The sequence below is a fragment of the Diospyros lotus genome, chromosome 14 (genome assembly GCF_014633365.1).
Source record: "Diospyros lotus cultivar Yz01 chromosome 14, ASM1463336v1, whole genome shotgun sequence".
In the NCBI taxonomy this organism is placed as follows: Eukaryota; Viridiplantae; Streptophyta; class Magnoliopsida; order Ericales; family Ebenaceae; genus Diospyros; species Diospyros lotus.
Genome location: NC_068351.1, coordinates 8,755,541 through 8,771,615, shown reverse-complemented (window position 1 = coordinate 8,771,615; position 16,075 = coordinate 8,755,541).

Genomic DNA, 16,075 nt, shown 5'->3' with positions numbered 1-16,075 from the left:
TGGATTCACTAGCATTCATTATGAAATTTTGATATTCACTAGTAAGGATTGCAATCTTAGTGCTTTTTACTTTCTTGGTTCCTTCATGTGTAACTTCTAAGTGGTCCCAAATTTCTTTTACCGTAGTACATGAAATTATTCTATTAAACTCAGCTAGATTTAATGCACAAAGTAATATATTAACAGCTCTAGCATTTATCTCATTAGTGTGTTTTTGTTGTTCATTCCAAGTTTCCATAGGAGGTTCCGGAAGTGTAAGCGTACTAGATATACATGTATATAGTTCAGTATTTTGCATCAAGAAATACCTTTTTCTTGTTTTCCAGTAGGTGTAGTTCTAACCGTCGAAATAAGATGGCCTTGAGGCGTTTTGTCCTTCCAACTTGAAGTCGGTGTTGAATGCCATTTGGATCTTTGCTCTTTGGTGGTTGAACCTACAAAACACTTAGAGACCTTGCTCTCTGATACCAATTGTTAGTTTTATATAATGGCAAATATATCCCAAGAGGGGGGTGAATTGAGATTTGGGTAATTTTTCAATAACTTAAAAACTTTGGCTTGTAGGACACCATGTTTCGAAACCTAAGGGAGTATGTTTTGAAACTAATTTTTCTGTTAATTAAGTATGTTTCGAAATATAGATGAGTATGTTTCGAAACCTTACTCTCTAATTGTAAATTTTTGAAACTCCTTTAGTTTTTCAAAAACGATTCTTTTGAAAACATGAACAAGGATAACAAGTAAGAATGAGAAATCAAGTACACACGAGATTTATAGTGGTTCGGCACCCGCCTACTCCATTTCCTTCAAGTTTACCCACTTGAAGGATTTGATAACACAATCACTTTTACAAGGGATCAAAGACACCAAGGGTTTTATCACGGTTCACTCTAAAACCTTACACAATGAGTTTTTATGGGCTCAATTCAAACCTTACAACAAGATAAATAACACTTATCTTTTACGACCCAATAATTTGAATGTATTTAAAACACCTTATCAAATAGTTATTATAAACCTATTGGTATGGATTGAGAAGAGCTTGAAAGGATGATGGTTTTAGTTTGCTTCTCCTCTTCATGCCACAATGCACATCAAGGAATAATTGAAGTGATCTTTTTTGAGAATTTCACTATAAGAAAATTTAAATTTAGTGACAAATTTAGTGACAGACACCCGTCACTAAAAAATTTAATGTTAGTTTTATATAAAATTTAAGATTTAGTGATGGGGCTGACAGCCCCGTCACTGAATTTGCGACGGGGTTGACAGTCCGTCACTAAACAGCGAATTTAGTGACGAGGTTGTTAGCCCATCACTAAACAACGACTTTAAAATTCTGCCCTCCCTCTCTTCTCCTCACGCTGTTTTCTTCTTCTCTATCTCTCTCTGCTATTTCTCTCTTCTCCTCTATCTCCCTTTGCGATTTCTCTCTTCTCCCCCATCTCCATCCACACTATTTTCTTCATCCGCTCCTACCTTTTGTCGGTGCCACCTCTGTGCCATTACTATCGCTTTTTCAATCTTTTGGAGGTAATTTAATTTAAAGTTAGTTTTTATTATTCAATTAATAGTTATTTTATGTTAGTTTAATTTTAATTATTCTGTGTTGTTTAGTTATTAATTTTGTGTTATTGTGTTGTTAGTTTAGTTTAGTTTAATTGTTTAAAGTTAGTTATTTTTTGTTAGTTTAATTTTAGTTATTTTGTGTTATTCTGTGTTGTTAGTTTAGTTTATTTTAATTGTTTAAAGTTAGTTATTTTGTGTTAGTTTAATTTTAGTTATTTTGTGTAGTTTAGTTTTAATTTAATTGTTTATATTATTTATTACATTTAGAAATTAAAATATAAAATTTATTGATTGTTATTTAGTAGTCATAGTATAAATGTATCCTATTTTGTTATGTAATTATATTAATAAATATTATTTTTATTTTTTATTTAAAATAGTAAAAATTTTCAATTTCAAATTTTTAATATTTTCTTTTTAATGTTAATTTTTAATTATTTCTATAATTAATTTTAAAATTTTATTTATTATATATAATTTAAATTTTTAAAAACGTTTATTGTTATTTATTAAATTTTTATTTTTTTTATTTTAAAATTTTATTTTTTAATTTTTTAAAAAGATCTGTGACGGGGAATTCCCGTCATTGATCTATGACGGGACATGTCCCGCCACAGATTCCCTTCACAAATCTGTGACGGGATTGAAAAATCCATCACTAAAATTTAGTGACGCCTACTTTAGTGACGGATTCCTTACCTGTCACTAAACCCATCATTAAAAAATTTAGTGACTAAATTTCTATTTTTAATGACGGATTTATCCGTCATTAAAAATAATTTAATGACGGATCATACTTTGGAGATTTTAAATGACATGAAATTATTATATAATTGTTTAGGTTAGAGATAATTGTGGATAATTCAAGAATTATTTTCATATAAAAAATTAGGTGAGTGATGATTTTTGCACTAGTATGCTTTGAAAAGAAATCCCATGCATGTTAAAAATTATTTTAATTTAATAAATGTTCTCAATTTTGTATGCGATATATATTCTTAAACTGTTGATTTGACAATAAATTAAGAATGGTAATTTATCAAATCATTCTAAAAAGAATATTAATGGTGTTAGCATGTTATGTTAAACTATTATGGAACCATAAGATTAGGGGTTACTTTGATAACTAAAATTTGGCTATCTATACATTGTCATTTTAGTTTTTAAATAGGAGAAAATGAAATGATTATTCTGTCATTTTTTGATAATTTTTAAGTTTTGATGAAACTTCTTTTAATTTTAACGAGAGTCTTCAATATTGTGGAATATTGTTTGGTTACTGGATGAAAAAGCAACATGAATGTGTGGTTCAAAAGTTCTGTCTTCTTCTCAAATGAATTAAAAAATTCTCACTACAATAACCCAAAACTTGGAAATGATGGTTTTGGGTTTGTCTTACAGAAGCAAACAACAATTGAAGATTGTCCTTAATTAAGAGATCTCTCACACCATTCTGTAAAAGCAATTAAAAAGAAAATGAAAATCTCGTAAATGTTAATTTGATTTAATGTTTTAATTATTAAATTATTTTTAAAATTTTGTGAGGGTTTTTAATCGTCGCAAATGTTAATTTAATTTTATTTTTTAATTATTAAATTATTTTTAAAATTTAACATTGGCTTTTAAAAAATTGTCATAAAATTTAATTTTAAAATTTAAAATTATTTAATTTTGTGAGGATTTTTTAAAACCATTGCAAAATGTTGAAGAAACTGTCACAAAATACCATGTTAAAAAAATAATTTTTTTATAGTATTTGTAACATCTCGAATCGAGCCATATGAAGGATTGGATCAACTTACTCTGATGGATCTATGCGAACTTTCCAGAGATCATCCATACTTGATTTACCTTACCTCAAACACATTTAACTCGGGAGTTCATTATCCATATTCAATCTAAAAGGTATCCAGTAAGTATTGTTTCTTTCCCTTACTATCCTCAATATATATACTATCTTTTTTAGAGTCCCTTTTTTAGATCTAATCTTAGGCTTTTGAGGTTTTAAAGTGTTTCAATATGATCTTGTTTATCCTTGTCATCAATCATCCTACCTGACTCCTCCAATACTGTTTTCTCCCCTGGACGAGCACTTCCTCGGAAAAATGAATACCTATTCCTCGGAAAAATGAATACCTATATCTACCTCTAAAAGTGTACCGAATTGATTAGCCATAACCACCTTAGCGCCACTAATGAGATGGGAACGAGAAGTGGTAACCGGATCTATCCTTCCATTCAAATGCCTGCAGAAAGCTTCCTTCACCATCTTTGCCTTCTGCCTCTTATCATGGGACTGTTCCTGTACCATGCCAGTTTGCCCATGCACTGACTATGAATTTTGAAATGTGATTTTGAGTATAATTAAAATGTTATCCAACAGTGCCAAGACTATATCTACTATAATGGCTGGCATCAAATCTGTAAGGATAGGAATTTATTTAGTTATTTTTAAAATAGAATGATCAATTTGGCCCACAAGATAAAGTACAATAATGAATTCCCATAGGCGCGACAGTACAATGGTTAATTTAGCATTCATTAGCCTTTTTGACCCTCCGGACAAAGTGCCAATGATTAATTTGGGACTTCCTTGAAGGATATTAATAAATATTTTGAATAATTTTTCTCTTTTAAATATGTATATTATTTTTATTTTAAAAATAAATCATTTTTTTTATAAAGTAGAATAACTCTTCTCTAATATATATATATAAAAAAATAACATATTAAATTTTTATCTCACTGCATCATCAGTTACATGAATTTTAGATTTTCATTTATCTCTATCTATTCTCCTTTTTTTCATTAAAATTTATGTATCCCTCAAATAATTTTCATGTATTTGGCTTTCACCCTATTTAATTTCTTTAGATATGTATTGATATAAAATTATTATATAATCATAATCATTTAGTGAAATAAAACCATTTTAAAAAATATACTTACAAAAAGTTTATTTTTTTTAATTCTAAACTAAAAACTTGTATTTCTCTTAAAAAAAATATTCTCCAACCATAAAAGATATTATAATTTGGAAAACGCATTATAAAATATTTTTTATTATATTTATAGATTTTTTTAAATTACTAAAAATATATTTTATGATAAAAAAAATTCTATCATTATGCCAATATGCATTCTAGTATTTATATATATAAATATATTTATTTAAAAATGAAAAAATAGCTCCAATGCTATTGCTATAGTTTAACATGAAGGACAGAGACCTCAACGCCGGTGGGGTCACCCATCAACAATGGTTTCTAAAGAGAGAGGATACTCATCTTAATTTGGTGGGCTCACCCACTGACTATGAGTTCTAAATAACTATAATGGAGGAGCTCAAGAGTACATTTTACAAATCTACAGAAGAGCCCCAATGTTTGATGATAGCTCACGAGGACCCCATCTTATTATCAAATGAGCAAGTTGCCAATTAAACAAGATCAGCGGCTGAAATTTGATTTGAGCCAATCCAATGCCCCAGATTTGCCGGTACAGAAAATTTTGGTTGGTACTGTAAAACTCCCCCTAAAACCAGCCACTGATCTATTCCATTGATTTATCTGAATATGAGAAAGGTCTGTCATCTCTTACTGGCATATCTACATTCTTCATTAAAACTGCACGACCCGATCATAAATCTGCCCATCTTTACAAAAGCTACAAGAAGACAAGAAGACCTAGATTTGAGCACGAGCAAGGACAAAATTATATTTATATGTACATATATAATATTAAAGACTCTAGATAAAAAGTAAAGCCAAACGAGCCGATATATCAACCTTTCAAATCCTTGGCCGCGACAATTATTGTAGGAAATAAGAGTGTAATATCTTAAAATTTGAAAGTAAATAATAATTATTTAAATTAGTATTTGAGCATATTATTGAATATTTGAGAATTTAAGAGAAAGTATTTATTTATGTGATTTTGAGGAAAATAAGGAATTAAAGGTAATTAATTAAATTATTTAGAAATAGTTAATAATTATTAATTATTATATTTGTGTTGATTATTAAATATTTATGGGTTAAAAGGAAATATTAATTTATTTGGATATTTGGAGATTTAAGAAAAATGTTTATTTATGTAATTTTGAAGAAATAAGAAATTTAGGTATTTAATTAATTTAATTGGGAGTATTTGGTAAAATAATAAAATAAATTAAATTGAGTGATTTCTAAAAATTTCGGGGTGAAAGTAAAATAAATAGAAGTTAAGATTAGGGTTGCTGAAACGTGATTTGCGGAAGTGGCCGTAAATCACTTTAAATATAATTGAAGCAGTATATGTAATGAAGAAGCAGCTGGAGCAGGCGGTTCGCGCGTGAGGAGGATGAGGCAAGGTCGCGGGTTTGAGCGAGGGGAGGCGCACGCGGGAGAGAAAATGGGCTGATTTTAATCAGCCAATGAGGGACCGAAACGATGTCGTTTCGGCCCTCAAGTGGTGATGGCTGCGCCACGTGGCCGCACCCCAGCCCTTCATTTTGGCCAATTTAAAGGCCAAATTTGGCCATTTTCGAACCAGCAAGCAGAGAGCAATTTAGAGGAGAAGAAGACGCGCGCATAGTGAAGAAAATGGAGAAATTGGGGAAATTTTTTGGATTAAATTCAGTTTAATTGCGATTTAATTAGCCAGGTAGGTAGAGAAGCTAGTATTAAACATTTTGTACGGTTGAAATTTTATTTTGGGCCCAATTTTATTAATTTTGAGAGTTATTCCATTTTACAGCATGTATTAATTTGGTGACATTTAAGTGTGAAAACGCTACAAATGACTAGATACAGGCAAGCTTCCCTCTACCCTTACGATCTTTTTCCATTTTGTGAACCCCTCGTTTTTCCTTAATTCGTTTTGATTTCGCGTATTAATTAAATGAATTAAGGATGTTATTGGCATGATTTAATTTAAAATAAATATGAGACTTATTGGAATTTTATTCATGGTGTGCCTATGTGGGATTTTAGACAACTAAATTATTTATATTACACGGTCAGATTTAATTAATGTGAGCCATGGTTTTATTAATCGCTATTAAACATTTTACTTCACAGCGGGAGTGCAAGAAAGGCAATGAACGGCCGTGTAAATGTAAGTTCCTAACTCTCTTCTCATCTTCTTCAATTCCTGTGAAAGTCTCCGCGGTTTCTCGTATTTTATGCCCTCCCTTACTCTAATTCGGCGCTTAACATTATTTATTGAATTATTATTCATTTGTTTTAATTTAAATTAAATCCAAAACTTCTAGAGTTTTATTTATTGTGTAACTACAGGGGTTTGTACCGCTCCCATTCCTTTCGGAATGATGCCGAACCCAGTTTGGTGACTAGGTTCCTAGAAGTACGGGTTTATTTACGATTTTCTCGAGTTTATTTATAATTCGGTTAGAGCTATTGAGCAGTAGGGCAGAGGTCGACTGTTTGGTGACGTTGGGGTAGACTATTGTACGGCCCTGAAGTGGACCGTCAGGCAGACACTCCTAGTCACTGGCCGTTGACCGGTGCCGGACACTGCTGACTAGCTCTGCCGGTATGTGATTTACTGCATGATTAGATACATTGTATTACTGTTCATGATTTGATATGCACATGGGTACAAGATGCATGTTGGGATATTCATTTATTGAGTATGCTTGGACACGAACATTCTAGCTTGGTTAGGTTGCATCCAGCACGGGCATATGCATCGTGTGTGGTTTACTATGTGGGCGGAGCATGGCCTGATGCCTGGATGTATGGGTGCCAGTATATCACGTTGATGCTCATTACGCCATTGCATTTTTATGTGCATTGCATGGTTACTAGTAGTTATTAGTTCTCGGACGGGAGGACCATTCCGAATAAGCCTAGGCTTGGGTGTCGGGAGTACCGACACGGACACAAGAGTGGCGGGAGCACCGACCCGGGATGACGCGCGCAGGTTGTTGGAGGTATTTGTTACCATCCAGGGCAGCGACAGGTTGGTATGGGACTTGGGTGCCGTGTGTCTTGTGTGGACCCCAAGGACCGGTATATGCTTTTATTATGCTATACTATTGTGTTATGGCGGCTCATGGCTTGTGTGTACTTGGGGGTTGGTGTTCTGGGGGAGGTTTACTGGTTTTGTACAGCCTTCAGCCTTTCTTTTCTTATGCTTGCTGAGTCTCTCAACTCACTTTATTTTTCCATCATTCCAGATAGTAGCAGCGTGGGCTATGGCAAGGGAGTCAGCTTTTAGCGGCAGACTCGATATGGTGTACAGGCAGTCCCATCAATCCTTGTCAACTCTCATGTCTGAGTAGGATCTGTCACGACCCGAAATCTGGTATGTCATGACCGGCACTAATCCCTAGGCCCAGCGGCCCCAAAATGGACTAGTAAGCCTCTTCTCTAGCTCGATTTGAATAAAACAATATTACTGACAAGATATAGAACATGAATAAAATACCGATTCACCTTCTAACATAATATCTCAATATTTCATATACAGCAGCTGTACAAAATAAGAATATCTATCACACTGCTGTCAATAATACATACCCGATCCCGTATCTCGGGCCCTTGGCACAATTATGTGCCAACAAAAATAAAGACAAAACATCAGACTCTACAACATGGGTATGTCTCCACAGAGCATCCTATAATACATCCGAAATCAAAAGAGGGTATGACATCATACCAGAAGATCTGCTGGACCAATAATCAAAAGGAGAATTCCCTAAAAATATTTTTAATAAAACGAGGTGAGTCTTGTGGACTCGCGAGTATAAGGTATGTCATGCCCACTAGGAGAGTATACAATAAAATGCTAGGATGATCATCATGAGTATAATAACGTAATAACAGTATAAACAGTGGAATTATAAACCATAAGTTAAATAATTTGAGATTTCAAAGGAAAACATAGTGTAGGAAAAATAGGTGCTTAAAGACAACCCCCATAAGTTGTTCCCTAACCACCCAAGTCCCCTATACTCTTGTATGAGATGCATGCACTGATTCTGAGGACACACTAGTAGAAACTGGCCTAACGCCTATATACACATGCACACAAGTATATATATCGGCACATACATCATCATCACACAATATCATCATAAAGGCCCACGTGATAGCAGTGCTGAAACATACTATCCGTGTCTCTCATGGCCTTGGCATGCCAAGCCTCACAGTACCATGATCTTTTCCTGCTGTGAGTCACCAGGGAATCTACTAGATAGTCCTCTAATAATAATGCAAATAATACCCTAATTTATGCACAAGTCATAATCATTTATCATTTCATGTGGTGCCTAAAATACACCATATCATTCAATAATTCACATTCTCAAAACAAGAAATCAATTAGGGTATCTTTCAGTTTATGTCTCTCCCAGTAGGATGAAAATATTTCATGCAAATTAGAAACATTTAAGAGTATTTTTCTATGATCCGCATATAAAAATCATGTACGAGTTATGCATATAAAAATTTATACAAGGTTATAATATTTATGAATAAAACAGTATATACGTGCATAATATAAGGTAATCATAACATATCCTGTCTACTCGCCTGGGAAATGATGACTCAAGTCCGAGTCTGGGGAGAAGATCGAACAAAATCCTGAGAATCTGAGCCTACAATAAATAGAATGGGGTGTCACATTTAGGTAACAAGAATAACGACGTAAAGAAATTACCGAAAATCCTAACCATTGCCTAACACCCTAAATCGATTATTTGGTACCTTGGCCCGCGCAATATTCAAATCTGGCGTCATGGAATTCGTCGAGCTAAGCCATCGACTACGTCATCATGTCTCGCTTTGCTTGCTACGCGTAAGTGTATAGTGGAACTACACACCCACTTATAGGCTGCAATATCATAATATATATATATATATTTACCCATAAACTAGTTTTCTTTTAATATAGATAATATATTTTTTTTATCTAAATTCCTCCTTTATCAAAAATACATACATATATATATTTATAACTAAATTGATAAATTTTCTTGAAAACTTAATAATTAATTAATAATTTAATAAATGGTTTAAAATGAATAAATTGCAATATTCTAGCCTCAGATAAAAGGAATCCATCAGAAATCAGGATTCGAAATAAACCCACGTCATCATCATAGGCTAGCCTAGAACGCACTCGGGGTCAGTCTTACTCGGCCTCGAGTCGTCTAATAGGGCTTCGTCCTTAGGAATCCGATCAACAAAATGACTCTCCAATCATATCGCCAATTCTAGGAGACCTAAAGAGAACCCAAATTAAACTGACATCGATATCCCGAGTAGGACCAACCTAACCAAGTCATCCTAGGTTCCCGGACAAGCGACAAGGGAGAACAAGCCGAGTGGGCCAACCCAAGGGCTGCCACAACTTGGTCAGTCATGCCCAACACATTGGGCCATCCTAAAACCCAATCGGGCCCCGCCATCCTAGGCTAAAACCTAACCCGACATGCCCAACCCCAAAAGCCCTCATTTCCTTTTTCCTTATATTTTTTTTTATTTTTATTTCCTTTTATTCTTTTTCCTTTCTTTTCTTTTCTTTCTTTTTCTTTTCCTTTTTTTTTTTTTCTTTTCCTTCCAACACACTGCCACCGCCGGCGACCGCTGCCGGCCGGCCAAAAATGGCCGACCAATATACCGATACGAAGCCCTCGCCACGAATATCAACATATATTAAAATGAAACCCATCGGACGGTCAGATCTTACTAGATCTGAGATTTAATTTTCGGTCGAAAATAGGGGCGAATCTGGCCATCGCCGTTCGCCGGCCGCCAGCCATTTTTTCGACGATCAGAAACTACCCCGAGGTGCGCAACACTAAGGAGAGCAACATACCCAAAAATGAGAAAGATCGGACGGCTAGATCTTCGTAGATCTAGAGTCGAAGTTTCGGCCAAAAAGAGAAAAAATATTGCCAACGTCGCCGGCCACCGTAGCCGGCGATTTCCAGCGATCCAAGACCGCCACCCAACCCTCTTAAGCAAACCGACCATCATATCCAAGAATCACAAAAATCCAACGGTTGAATCTTCGTAGATCTAACCTCAAACATTCGGCCAACAAGCCCCATCGCGCCTCAAGCCTCATTTCACGAAAACAACAAGCAAAACAGAGAGGATGAAGCCAAAACACTTACCTCTTTGTAGATCGGGGGCACTTTAACGGTGAAAGCGAAGTCGGATCAACGATCGAACGGCCGGATCGCTTGGAATCGAAGAAAATCCGAGAGGAAATCAAGAGAAAATAAAAGAGAGAGAGAGAGAGAGATTTTCTGATTTGGGGGGGGGGCTGCCGAGCGCCTCCCCCTTTTCTTTTTATATTTTTGTTTTTTTTTAATTATTATATATATAATTTAATTAATTTAATTAATTTAGTTTTTTTTTTTTTTGGATCTTTACATTCTCCCCCCCTTATAAAAATTCGTCCTCGAATTTCACGGAAACAAATAAGGATATTTCTCTTTCATAGCATCTTCCATCTCCCAAGTGGCCTCACCCTCACTATGGTGGCTCCACTGAACTTTAACAGAAGCTATTTCTTTAGATCTAAGCTTTCTGACCTGCCTATCTAAGATCTTTACAGGTTGCTCTTCATATTGCAAGCTTGGTTGGATCATAGTGGGTGCTGTAGGGGGCAAAACATGAGAGGGGTCTCCAATAACCCCGCGTAGCATCGACACATGAAATACGGGGTGCACTCCAACCATCGACGGTGGTAGTGCCAACTCATAAGCTACATTCCCAATCCGCCTAAGGACTCGAAATGGTCCAACATACCGAGGACTGAGCTTACCTCTCCTCCCAAACCTCACTACCCCCTTCATAGGCGATACTCTAAGGTACACCAAATCATCAACTGCAAACTCTAAGAGTCGACGCCTACGATCTGCATACGACTTCTGACGACTCTGAGCTGTCAAAAGCCTATCACGAATTACTTGGACGATCTCCATGCTTTGGCCAACCAGATCTGGGCCAATAAGTCGTCTCTCACCAACCTCAAACCAACCTAAGGGTGACCTACATCGTCGACCATATAGCGCCTCGTAAGGTGCCATTTGAATGCTAGATTGATAGCTATTGTTATATGCAAATTCGACATACGGCAAATTCTTCTCCCAACTACCCTTGAAATCAAGGGCACATGCTCTAAGCATGTCCTCAAGTATCTGGATAGTCCTCTCCGACTGGCCATCCGTCTGGGGGTGAAACGCAGTACTCAATGCTAACTGCGTACCCAAAGCCTCGTGAAATGAGCCCCAATACCGAGAGGTAAATATGGACCCTCGATCAGAAATAATAGAAATGGGTACTCCGTGATACCGTACAATCTCATGAATGAACTTCTGAGCTAACTGAGAGGCAGTAAATGACGTACTACAGCAATAAAACGAGCTATCTTCGTTAGGCGATCTACCACTACCCATACTGAATCATGTCCCGCAGGGGACCTCGGTAATCCTGTAACCATATCCATGGTAATATGTTCCCATTTCCATTCTGGAATTGGGATGCTCTCCAACAAACCTCCTGGCCTCTTATGCTCTGCCTTCACTTGCTGACAGACCTGGCAAGTTAGACACGTACGAGCAACATCTTCCTTAAGGCGTGGCCACCAAAACAATTGCTTTAGGTCCTGGTACATCTTGGTAGTCCCTGGGTGAATGGAAAATCGAGAGTGATGAGCCTCCCTAAGGATCCTACTCCTCAACTCGTCCACCTCGGGGACACAAAGCCGAGTCCTGAATCTCAACACTCCAGAAGAGTCCATAGAAAAATCCAACGCCTTACCTTCTCCGACATCTTTAATGATCTTGGCTAAACTAGGGTCCTTAACTTGAACCGCCTTAATCTCCTCCATCAAAGCAGACCTAAGCTCGATGTGCGCCAAAAATCCCCAAGATTCAGATATCTCTAAACGTGCACCACTCCGCTCTAAACTATGTAACTGCTCCACTAACAGTCTCCTCCAACTAGAAATATGAGCAAGGCTACCCATAGACTTTCTACTCAAGGCATCTGCTACTACGTTAGCCTTTCCTGGGTGGTACAAAATATGGATATCATAGTCCTTAAGGAGTTCCATCCACCTACGCTGTCTCAAATTCAGGTCCCGCTGGTCAAAAATGTACTTAAGACTCTTATGATCTGTGAACACCTCACAAGTCTCGCCGTACAAGTAATGCCGCCATATCTTGAGAGCAAATACTACGGCAGCCATCTCGAGGTCATGAGTAGGATAGTTCTGCTCATGTTTCTTCAACTGCCTAGAAGCATACGCAATAACTCTCCCACACTGCATTAACACACATCCTAATCCAACCCTCGACGCATCACAGTACACAGCATAACCCCCATTCCCTGATGGTAGGGTCAACACTGGCGTTGTAGTCAAACGTCGCTTCAACTCATTGAAGCTTTGCTCACATGCATCTAACCACTCAAACTTTACATTCTTTTGGGTGAGACGCGTCATCGGCGCTGCAATCTTAGAAAAATCCTTCACAAAGCGACGGTAGTATCCTGCTAAACTTAGGAAACTACGTATCTCGGTGACTGTAGTGGGTCTAGGCCACTGAGCCACAGCCTCTATCTTCTTTTGGTCCACCTGGATCCCTTGACTAGACACAACATGCCCCAAAAAGCCAACACTCTCTAGCCAGAACTCACACTTTGAAAACTTGGCATACAACTCATTCTCACGAAGGGCTTGTAAAACCGTCATAAGATGGTGCTCATGCTCAACATCACTCCTCGAGTACACCAATATGTCATCTATGAATACAATGACAAATCTATCCAAGAAAGGTCGAAATACTCTATTCATCAAATCCATGAATGCTGCCGGGGCATTCGTCAACCCGAAGGACATCACCAAAAACTCGTAATGCCCATACCGAGTGCGAAAGGCAGTCTTGGGAACATCCTGATTCCTGATCCTCAATTGATGGTATCCTGATCTTAAATCAATTTTAGAAAATCGCCTCGCACCTTGCAATTGATCAAATAGGTCATCAATGCATGGCAACGGGTATTGGTTACGGATAGTGACTTTGTTTAGTTGACGATAGTCGATACAAAGTCTCAAACTCCCATCCTTCTTCTTCACAAATAGCACCGGCGCACCCCATGGCGACGTGCTAGGCCTAATAAAGCCCTTATCTAAGAGTTCTTGTAATTGATCCTTTAACTCCTTCAATTCCGCTGGGGCCATTCTATACGGGGGTATCGAAATAGGTCGAGCCTCCGGTATTAGGTCGATACAAAACTCAATCTCCCGATCGGGTGGTAATCCCGGAAGCTCCTTGGGAAAAACGTCTGGAAACTCACACACTACCGGGACTCCACTAACCTCCCCAACTGATCGGTCACACTCTCTCACGACTGCCAAGAACCCCTCACAACCTCTGCCCAACATACGTTGCGCATTTATAGCTGATATCAACATGCTAGCCCCTCGAGTCCTATCCCCTTGGATATAAAACGAATCCTCACCGGGAATATTAAAGTAAACGCGTTTCTGACGACAATCTAGGCTAGCGTGGCATGAAGCTAACCAATCCATACCTAAAATGACATCAAACTCCATAGGACCGAGTAAAATAAGATCTGCTAGTGTATCCCTACCCACGAGAGAAACAACACAAGCCCGATACTCTCGCTCTACCTGTAGGGCATCACCCACAGGAGTTCCCACTAACATGGGCTCGCCTAGAGGAGTGGCACTTACTCCCAGACAGGGAGCAAATTGCCATGATACAAACGAATGCGTCGCCCCGAGATCAAATAGCACGTGTGCACTGTGACCACAGATATGAACCGTACCTGTCACCACCTGATTGGATGCCTGGGCATCCTGAGTCGTCATATGATAGACCCTCGGCTGACTCTGTGGGCCATGTCCCCCTCGAGGCTGGGGAGCGCTGCTCTGAGCTCTAGATGTCGGCTGCTGAGCTGGAGCCTGTCGTCCTGGAGGGCCTCGCCCTAGCTGTGAACAATCCCTCTGGATGTGACCTGACTGTCCACACCTAAAGCATGTAATCGGGGCCTTTGCATACCTGCACACCCTTGAGTGTCTCTTCTTACATGTCGGACATAGGGGCCTCTCTTCCTGTCTCTGCTGCCACTGCCGCCGCTGCTGCTGTCTCTGGGAAGGGGGCGCAGGCAATGAAGGAAATGGTGGCGCTACTGCCAACGGCTGCAAACTCGTCGTGCCCTTCCCCTTCTTCCCAGAAGAGAAGGAAGTACCAGTGTCGCCTCTAACCCTCTTCAAGTCTCTAGCTGCCCTCTCCTCTGCTGCTCGTGCCTCAAGGGCTAAGGCACTATCAACTGCCTCCTCATACGTGCCAAAACGAGTGGCGTGCAAACTCCTGAACCACGGCTCGATCAATCGAGATATAAAGCGTGTAATCCTGTCCTGCTCCGTAGGAACCAAAGCAGGTGCAAACTGTGAGAGCTCAGTGAATAACGCATCATAACGCTCAACGCTCATATCTGGGGTCTGTCTTAGGGCCTCAAACTGCTGGGCCCTCTGGAATCTCATAGTGCTAGAGACATATTTTGCCAAAAATAGTCTCTTGAACTCAGCCCACCCTAACGGGGCATCACCCCGCCGTCTCCTCAATACATCATACCACACGCTCGCCTCACCATGAAGACAAAAAGAGGTGAGCTCCACCATCCGGTAGCCATGTATGCGAGAACCTCTCTTCAGTTTGTCCAACTGATCCAAAAACTCTTCAGCCTTATCTCTCGCACCTCTGAACTGGGGTGGCTTCAGACCCATAAACCGCTCAAACTCATAATCTATCCCAACGGCCTCAGGGTCCACTGGAAGGTCCACTGGAGGTTGTCCCCTAGTCTCGCCTGCATCACCAGTGCCGACGGCAACACCTGCAGCGCCACCGCTAACGGCGCCCCTGGCGCCACCAGCCACAGCACCGTCGCCAGTGCCGCCACTAGTGCCACCTCTAGTGCCATCCTCGGTGCCATCTCCAGTGCCGCCACCAACCCTAGTATCAGGGCTCACACCCCCTGGCGCCTCTGGCTGTCTCTGAGAATTAACTATATTTGTCAACAGCACCGTGATGTTTGCCAAGGAGTCAATAATCAGCTGGTCCCTATCTCTCGCCGGAGTACTACCATCAAAGTCAACTCCACTGCGACCCGAACCACGGCCCCGGCCTCTACCTCGGCCTCGGCCTCGGCCACGTCGTTCGCCACGACCTCGTCCACGGCCTCTGACCGTGTAACCGCTGGTAGGTGAGGGCTGAGGAGCCTGATCACCCCCTAAAGAATCTGTCTGCCTGGATGCTGTCCGAGAACGAGTAGGTATCATCCCTGTCATCGTACTGATAGGTCAATAAAAGTAGCAATAGAATCTGAAAGCAAAAGATCAAATGATACTAGACTCTAACACCCTTAGCAAAAGCTAGATCAATAATGTGCCATGGCTCACACCACGATCTAAAACCCAGCTAAGAATGGCTCTGTGGGACTCAATGAGACAAGACCTT